Raw genomic sequence first — 9,365 nt, 5'->3', positions numbered from 1 at the left:
CTACTTGCCATCCACTTTGTGTACTCAGCACTTTTGCAGGGACCTGCCATGTTCACTAGTGTGTTCCCTATGATGTGGTTTTGGAATATAGGGGAGGTTCCGTGGGTTGGAGTCTGGAGCCTATGACTAAGAAAGAATTTTTTTTTTAATGTAGATTTTTTTAAAAGATTTTATTTATTTGACAGACAGAGATCACAAGTAGGCAGAGAGGCAGGCAGAGAGAGAGGAGGAAGCAGGCTCCCTGCTGAGCAGAGAGCCCGATGTGGGGCTCTATCCCAGGACCCTGGGATCATGACCAGAGCTGAAGGCAGAGGCTTTAACCCACTGAGCCACCCAGGCGCCCCCCAAGGAAGAATTTTTGAGATGTCTTTGCTGCAAAATGGTGGTTTATTAAAGTACGGGGACAGGACTCGTGGGCAGAAAGCGCTGTTGCCCTGGGTTGTGAGGCATGGCTGATTCTATACTATGGGCTTGGGGGAGGTAAGGGAAAAGGGAGGTTTTGAGAAAGAACTTTCATATATTAAAGAAGATTCAGGGGCTCCTGGAGGCCTTGCTGTTGTCAAGGTTGTTTGCCCTCTTGTAAGGCATTAATGGTAAGGTCATTGGGATATTCCAGAAGCAGTAGGACATTCCTCCTATTGAACCCCGTCCTTTTTAGTAGGCTGCAGGTTTAAAACAAATTCGGTTTTATTTGCATTTCCTTCTGCCTCAACCTCCCTCAATTTTAGGAAGAAGAGGGTGATGGTAGGGCTTCAGGAATCTGAGTTATGGGTCGCTGGAAGTTCGGTTGTAGATATAAGAAAGCTGCTTCCTTGTAAATCACTAGGACATTTGGAAACTGAGGAATACTCAGGTCTTGCAGGATTGTGATCTCTGCAAGGTAACTATGTGCTTCTCCTTTAGGGCAGCCAGGAGTGCCTGAGGAATGTCCCATATATCCCATGGGGGGTGGGGGTTCATGGGGTGTCAGCTTCTGCTTCGTCCTCAGCTTGCCTTCTGTTCTCTCATCACCTAGACAACACTCTGTAGAGTCACAAGCTAATGTAACTTGAGACATGACGATCAGATCCACCTCTGTGGGCAATCCTCGGTCCCTTTTCCCAAGCATTTCCCATCCTGTGTTCTCCTAGAGAAGATGCCCACAGAACTTACTTAAGCTGGCTTTAGTTTGAATGGCCAAATGTGGACTTGAACTGGGACTCTCAAGCACTCCACCATGACCCATAATAAAGGTATGTTCTCCATTTATTGGTGGGGGTGTTGGTTTGAATCACGTGCCCATGTGACTATACAGCACAGGTCATCGATAACCCGGAAGTAGGAGAAACCTCCCAAATGGAGTGACACTGTAGCTCAGGTCACAGATCGAAAATACATAAAATGAGAAAATGAGCATGTAGACTGCAAATGTCTCAATTTGCACAATGGACTCCATGGATTTAGAAAAAGAATTTCTATTTGTTTTATTTCCTAGTTATCTCCAGATTTATAGCTATATTTTTGCTCATTTTTTTCCCCCAGCTAATAGGCATCACAAACTTTTTTTTTTTGCCTGGGTTGTGCACTAAACACTTGAGATTAGAGAGCTGGACGCCAATGGGTATGTATTCAGACATTAAACCCTGGGATGTGGCATGTGAATCTATGTAGAACTTGATGAAATCACCATCCTTAGAAGCATAATCCCTATTAAAAGAAAATGTAAAAATTGCATCTACTGTGGGTAGGGGCCCGGCGGTGGCTCTCTTCAGTCACTGCAAAGGCAAAGGCAGGTCTTGGTGGTGTCATGTGATGAATACATGTAATGGGAGAAAGGAATTGGCAAATGTGGGTTTCTGAGGAGTAGGGAAGTCCTACTTTATCTTCATGATTTAACTGAATTCCTCTTTGTTACTGATGATCGGATGCTGTCGGATCATATTTACCAAAATTGCCCAAACCTAATTCGGTAGCACCGGATAAAGAGGGATATTGGTGATGCGGTCATGTGGGCATAGCTTTCAAAAGTCACGTGGTAGAGTAGCTGTTGGCGATGAAGGAGCCTTCTGGACAGTGAGATAGGCAGGATCAGCAAGGTGTGTGCTGTGGTTGAACCCAAGCACTGCTCTCCCAGGGATAAAAGCCCAATCAAGATTTGAGCCACTGTAGATGGGGGGCCTTTCAGGGACGCTGCTGCAGTGCATTGTGGGAACTTCCTGTCCGTACTCAGTGCCATGTTCAATACCCTCCCCCCCTCTGGCTCTGTCTGCTGTAGTTTTGGAATATAGGTGAGCTTCAGTGGGCTGGAGTCTGGAGCCGATGACCAAGAAAAAATTCTTGAGGCATCTTTGGTGCAAAATGTTTTATTAAAGCATGGGGAGAGGAGGAGGGCAGAAAGAGTTGCTGCCACCAGGGTCATGAAGGGGTGGCCAATTTTATACTATGGGGTTGGGGAAAGGTGAGGAATAAGGGAGTTTTCAAAATGATTTTCATATGTTGAAGACTCACAGGATACTAGAGCCTTGCCATTGTGTAGTTAAGGTTGTTTTTCCCTCTTAGGAAGGCATTACCGTGAAGATAGTGGGGAGTTTTCTGGAGGAACATTACATTTTGCCCTCTTCAAGCATCTGTCAATGGGCTGCAGACTCTAAGGTCACTTAAACGTATGTACATTCCCTCTGGAAGCTTGGTAATTGATAGAAGTGCTTTGTTTTTGTAAATTTCTAGGACATTTGTAGAACAGAGGGACACCCATATCTTACAGGATTGTGATCTCCCTAAGTTAACTATTTGTTTTTTCCTTCAGCCAGGAGCCCCTGAGGAATGTCACATGCATCCCATGGAGGGGGAGGTGAGGGTGTCAGCTTCTGCTTTGTCCTCAGCTTGCCTTCTGGTCCCTCATCATGTCCATGACATGGATTTGTTGGAGGAACAGTTCAACATGGGATATTAATCTGCCTACAAAGGAATGTAATGCTGCCATTTGCCACAACATGGGTGAACTAGAGAGTATTATGCTAAGTGAAATAAGTCATAGAAAGACAAATACCGGATGATTTCACTCCTATGTAGATTGCAACAAACAAAACAAGTGAGCAACGAGAAAGAGAACAAGAAAGGGAGAGACAAAGTTAGAAACAGACTCTTAACTATAGCCAGCAGGCTGGTGGTTGCCAGAACAGAGGTGGGAAGGCAGATGTGTTAAATGAGTGATGGGATAAGGAGTGCACCTGCGAGGCGAACTGGGTGTTGTATGGAACTGTACACTCTTGTACTCCTGAAAGGAATATTACCTTGTATGTTAACTACGAGGACTGTAAAGAAAAACCTTTAAAAAAATGCTTTTTACAGAGAGGAGAAACTTTGTGTCTTAGGTCACCAAAATGTACTTTTGGAAAGAAATTGAAATATTTATCCTTTCTCCCTTGCTGATGGTATCAAATTTGGAGACTCCTTTTGACTATTCTTATTTATATATAGTTTTTAAAGGTTTAATTTATTTATTTGACAGAGATCACAAGGGAGGCAGGCAGAGAGAGAGGAAGAAGCAGGCTCTCTGCCCTGCAGAGATGCAGGGCTCCATCCCAGGACCCTGAGATCATGACCTGAGTGGAAGGCAGACGCCCTAACCCACTGAGCCACCCAGGCGCCCTGACTATTCTTATATTTTTCAGCCAACATGTATATATATTTGCATAATTTCAATAAGCAATTGTTCTGCTTTTGACAAGAAACACCAATGCTGCTTTTAGGAGTTCCTAGTGGCCCAGTGGGTTAGGCATCTGCCTTCGGTTCAGGTCATGATCCCAGCATCCTGCAATTCAGCCCAGTGTCCATCTCCCTGCTTACTGGGGAGTTGCCCCTTCCCCTACTGATGCTCACTCTTTCTCTCTTTCCCAAACAAATAAAATACGACAACAAACAATTTAAGAAACCCTGGTTATATCACCAAAGCTTTCCGTAGGATGTCCTAGCTGGAAAGAGCTTCATAGACTAAGACATGACTCGAGAACTATAAGGGATTAAGATTCACTTTATGAAACAAATGAAGCCCCCTTGGAAAGAGCATCCTGAGACCTTGACAGAAGTCCCAGCAGCCTTACTGTGTGAGTTAAGAAGATCGTTTCCTAACAGCTGCAGGAACCTAGAGCTATTTGAGGGACTCCAAGGAGAGGAGTTCGCCCAAATCCATAGGTGTTCCACGCAATGTCTGGTGGCAAGGATTTGGCTTGTCTTCTGGCCCGGAGAGGCTGTTAAGAGTTCTGTCTAGGGGTGCCTGGGTGGCTCAGTCAGTTAAGCATCTGCCTTCAGCTCAGGTCCCAGGGCCCTGGGATTGAGACCCACAGAGGACTCCTTGCTTGGTGGGGAGCATGCTTCTCCCTTTTTCTCTGCCTGCTGCTCCCCCTGCTTGTGCTCTCTGTGTGTGTGTCAGATAAATCTTTGAAAAAAAAAAAAAAAAGAGTCCCATCTAGAGATTCAATATGAAACATTCAGCAAACCTGCTCTTAAAGTCTGTAAGTCAAACCTCTGTTCTCAGGGCACTTACGTAAATAACCAGGCCAACTTTTCTTTCTTGAACTAGCCTTATTTTCCAATAAAATTTGTGTTCATTTGGTTGCGTTTTTTGGTAGCAATGGGAGTGCTTATAGAGAAAAATATGTCTCAGTAATACACGTGTGTAAATAAAAGATTCTAATACTATTCGTTATAAAGTGGAATAGATCCTGATTTTTTTTTTCCTAGTGTCATCCAATGCCAGGGTCCAAATCCCCAAGTATTTTGATATTTCTGTCAAGTTTCTAACTTTAATCATTTGAGGATGAAAACTGCCTTTTTTCCTTAAGCTCTGTAGACTTAGTATAAAGGACTTGATGTAACAAAATGGTCCTAATAGCTCATGTAGAAACAGCCTTAGGACTGTGGCTCCATGGGCCACTAAAAACATTACCAGATGCGTTTGAACTGTAAACCAGGAAGATCCGTCCGGTGGTCGCTACCTGCTCTCAGTCTATCTGAAGATAGTTCAAGTCTGACATCCAGATGTCTGCTCAATGGGCTACCCTTAGAAATCAGAATCTGGCCTCACCTTTTATTTTATTTTATTTTATTTATTTATTTATTTATATATTTTTTAAAAGATTTTGTTCATATATTTGACAGAGAGATAGATCACAAGCAGGCAGGGAGAGGAGGAAGCAGGTTGTCCGCAGAGCAGAAAGCCTGATGTGGGGCTCGATCCCAGGATGTTGGGATCATGACCTGAGCTGAAGGCAGAGGCCTTAACCCACTGAGCCACCCAGGCACCCCTCACCTTTTTTTTTTTAAAGAGTTTATTTATTTGACACAGAGAGTACAAGCAGAGGGAGAAGCAGGCTCCCCACTGAGCAAGGAGCCCAACTCAGGGCTTGATCCGAGGACCCTGGGATCATAACATAAGCCAAAGGTAGGTGCTTAATTGACTGAGCCACCCAGGCATTCCTTAACTTCCAATCCAATCATCAATCACAGTTCTTTTCTTTTCATATAAAAGCCTCCTTTTATTACATTACTTGTACCATAGGGTACATTTGAAAATACACCTGTGTCATTGCCTCCTGAAATGAGTTTGACTCAACTGACCTATTGTCAGGCCTGGATCATTGATATGAAGCAATCTACATGTTCAACTTTTAATATGTAAAACTCCCAAGGAATCTTCAGATGGGGGAACTGACGGGAGTCAGGACAACCTCTCTGTCCTCCCAACCCCCGAATGTGCCACCTTGGTCTATGGATTATTTGACTTCAAGGTACTTGAAAACCTCCAGGCTCAAGAGAACATTTCCCCCCTCCCTTAAGCACCCAACAGAATTATTGGGGGTTTTCCCCAGCATTAGGGTTATTAGCAGAGAAAAGTTTGTCTCAGGGACTGATCCTTAAGGTAGGACAAATATCTCATTACAAACTATGTGCTCTTATTAGCCTGTAAAAGTGTTTTCCTGTGCTCTGAAACTCCAGGCCCTGGTTCTTTTGCCTTAGTTCAGGATCACACTTGTAACTTTTTTTTTTTTTTTAAGATTTTATTTATTTATTTATTTAATACAGAGAGTGAGACAGGGCATGAGAGGGGAGAAGGTCAGAGGGAGAAGCAGACTCCTCATGGAGCTGGAGACTGATGCAAGACTCCATCCTGGGACTCTGGATCATTACGTGAGCTGAAGGCAGTGGCTTAACCAATGGAGCCACCCAGGTACCCACACTTGGAACTCATCTGGCCTGACAGTCTCTAGAATTTCTACGTCTTGTGGATTCTCTGTATGTACACTGGTTTAATTTGATTTTCTCCTCTTTATCTGTTCCTGACAATTTCTTAGTCCAGCCTAAGTGGATCTTTAAGGGGACAAGAATTCTTGTTCTCTGACACGGTTTGATTCTAAGGCCTCAGTTCCTGGTATCTTACTTTTTAAAGTGTAAAAACAAGGTGGAACAGTAGAAAGTATTTCTACACGAGTTGATTTTTTTTTTTTAAAGATTTTATTTATTTATTTGACACAGAGAGAGATCGCAAGTAGGCAGAGAGCATGCAGAGAGAGACGGGGAAGAAGGCTCCCTGCTGAGCAGAAAGCCCAATGTGGGGCTTGATTTCAGAACCCTGAGATCATGACCTGAGCCAAAGGCAGAGGCTTAACCCACTGAGCCACCCAGGTGTCCCTACCAGTTATTTTTTTTAAGTCATTTTAAATTTTCTTTTTTACATTTATGTCATATATATATATATATATATATTATTTTTGGTTTCCTCTCATTGTATTCAATTTTATTTTTGTGTATATCTGTTTTTCTTTCCTATTTTAGGATCCTTTTCATATTTCTTATTTTGGATTTTCTTCTACCACACCAACCAAAATAAACCCAGGATCTAGTTTCTGGATCTAGTTGTATTCTATTCTAATTTTTGTTTGATTTTATTTTCTCTCCCCCAACCCCCCCCTTTTTTTTTTTTTTTTTTGTTCCTATTCTGATTAGTGTATATTTTTTCTAGTGTCATTGTTGGTGTTTTTGTATTTTTTTTTCCCTCATTCATCTATTCTTTTCTGGATGTAATGACAAGATGGAAAAACTCATCCCAAAAGAGAGAATAAGGGACATTACTCACTACCATGGATTTAATCAATATGGATATAAGTACACAGAACTAGAATTCAAATCAACAATTATAAAGATACTAGCTGGGCTTCAAAAAAGAAAAAAGACACTAGAAAATTCCTAACTGGAGAAATAACCAAAATCTAATCAAGTTGAAATCTAAAAGGCTATTACTGAGATGCAATTTAGGAAGGAGGCTCTAACTGCTATGGTAAGTGAGGTAGAAGGGCGCATCAGTGACATATAAGAAAAAATGGAGAATAAGGAAGCTGAGAAAAAGATAAACAGCTATTGGATCACAAAGTGAGGATTCAAGAGATCAGTGATACCACAAAGTAAAACGAGTTAGTATAATTGGGATTCTAAAGGAAGAGGCAGGTTGGGGGGGCAAGGAGAAGATTCATTTGAGCAAATTATAGCTAAGAACTTACCTAATTTCGGGAAGGAAATAGACATTCAAGTCCAGGAGGCACAGAGAACCACCCCCGCAAAATCAATAAAAATAAGTCAACAAGGTTGACATAGAATATGAAGCTTGCAAAAATCAGAGATAAAGAGAAAATCCAGAAAATAGCTCAGGACAAGAGGTCAGTAAACTACCAGGGTAAAAAGAGAAGGCTGGCAGTATACCTAACCACAGAGATCCAGGAGGCGAGAAAGGACTGCCATGATAGAGTCAATGTACTAAATAAAAATATGCAGCTAAGAATAATCTACAAATACTTTGTACAGCAAGCCTGACATTAGGAATAGGAGAGATAAAGAGCTTCCATGTGGAACAAATACCACAGGTGTTTGTGATCACTAAACCAGGCCTGCAAGAAATATTAAGGGGATCCTCTGAGCAAAGAGAGAGTCCAAAAGAAGAAACACTCAAAAGAAACAGAGAGATTTTACAAAAGAGTGACTTTATAGGTAATATGATGGTGCTAATTTCCTATTTTTCAATAATCACTCTGAATGTAAAGGGACTAAAAAGTTCCAATTAGAAGACACAGGGTAGCCAATTCAATTCAAAACAAAACAAGACCCATCAATATGCTGCTTAGAAGAGACTCATATGAGAGCCAAACACACCTCCAGATTGAAAGTGGGGGGTGGAGAACCATTTATCATTCTAAGGGACATTGAAAGAAAGCTGGAGTAGCAATCCTTATATCAAACTAGATTTAAACCAAAGACTAGTAAGAGGTGAAGTAGGACACTATATCATAATAAAAGGGTCTATCCAATAAGAAGACCCAACAACTGTAAATATTTATGTCCCTAACTTGGAAGCAGCCAATTGTATAAACCAATTAATAACAAAATAAAAGAAACACATGGATAATAAAAATAATAGTAGTGGGCTTCAACACTGCTCTCACAGCAATGGACAGATCATCTAAGCAGAAGATCAACAAGGAAATGAGGGCTTTAAATGACATACTGGACCAGATGGACTTCACAGATATATTCAGAGCATTTCATCCTAAAGCAACAGAATACACATTCTTCTTGTGTTTGCATGGAACATTCTGCAGTATAGATCACATACTGTGTCAAAATCAGTCTCACCTGGTACCAAAATATTGGAATTATTCCAGGCATATTTTTGGAGGCTTTAAAACTTGAACTCAATCACAAAAGAAAGCTTGGAGGGAACACAAAGACTTGGAGGTTAAAGAGCATCCTACTAAAGAATGAATAGGTTAGCCAGGAAATTAAAGAAATTCTTTTTTAAAAATCATGACACAGGGGTGCCTGGGTGGCTCAGCGGGTTAAAGCCTCTGCCTTCAGCTCAGGTCATGATCCCAGGGTCCTGGGATCGAGCACCACATCGGGCTCTCTGCTCGGTGGGGAGCCTGCTTCCCCCTCTCTCTGTCTGCCTGTCTCTCTGCCTACTTGTGATCTCTGTCAAATAAATAAATAAAATCTTTTAAAAAAAGTAAAAATCATGACACAAATGAAAATTAAAAAAACAAAACAAAAAACAATTCAGAACCTTCGGGTTGTAGCAAAGGCAATCTTAAGAGGGAAATAGTAATGCAAGACATTCCCAAGAAACAAGACAAGTCTCAAACACACAGCCTAATCTTACACCTAAGGAGCTGGAGAAAGAATAGCAAATAAACCTCAAATCCAGCAGGAGAAGAGAAATAATAAAGATTAGAGCAGAAATCAATGAAATTGAAAGCAAAAGAAGAGTAGAACAGATTAATGAAAATAGGAGTTGGTTCTTTGATTTACTACGGTCTATAACTCCAGGCCAGACTTATCAA

Source organism: Lontra canadensis, unplaced genomic scaffold (assembly GCF_010015895.1).
Source record: "Lontra canadensis isolate GAN:19392208 unplaced genomic scaffold, GSC_riverotter_1.0 scaffold971, whole genome shotgun sequence".
In the NCBI taxonomy this organism is placed as follows: Eukaryota; Metazoa; Chordata; class Mammalia; order Carnivora; family Mustelidae; genus Lontra; species Lontra canadensis.
This window is presented reverse-complemented; position numbering follows the sequence as displayed.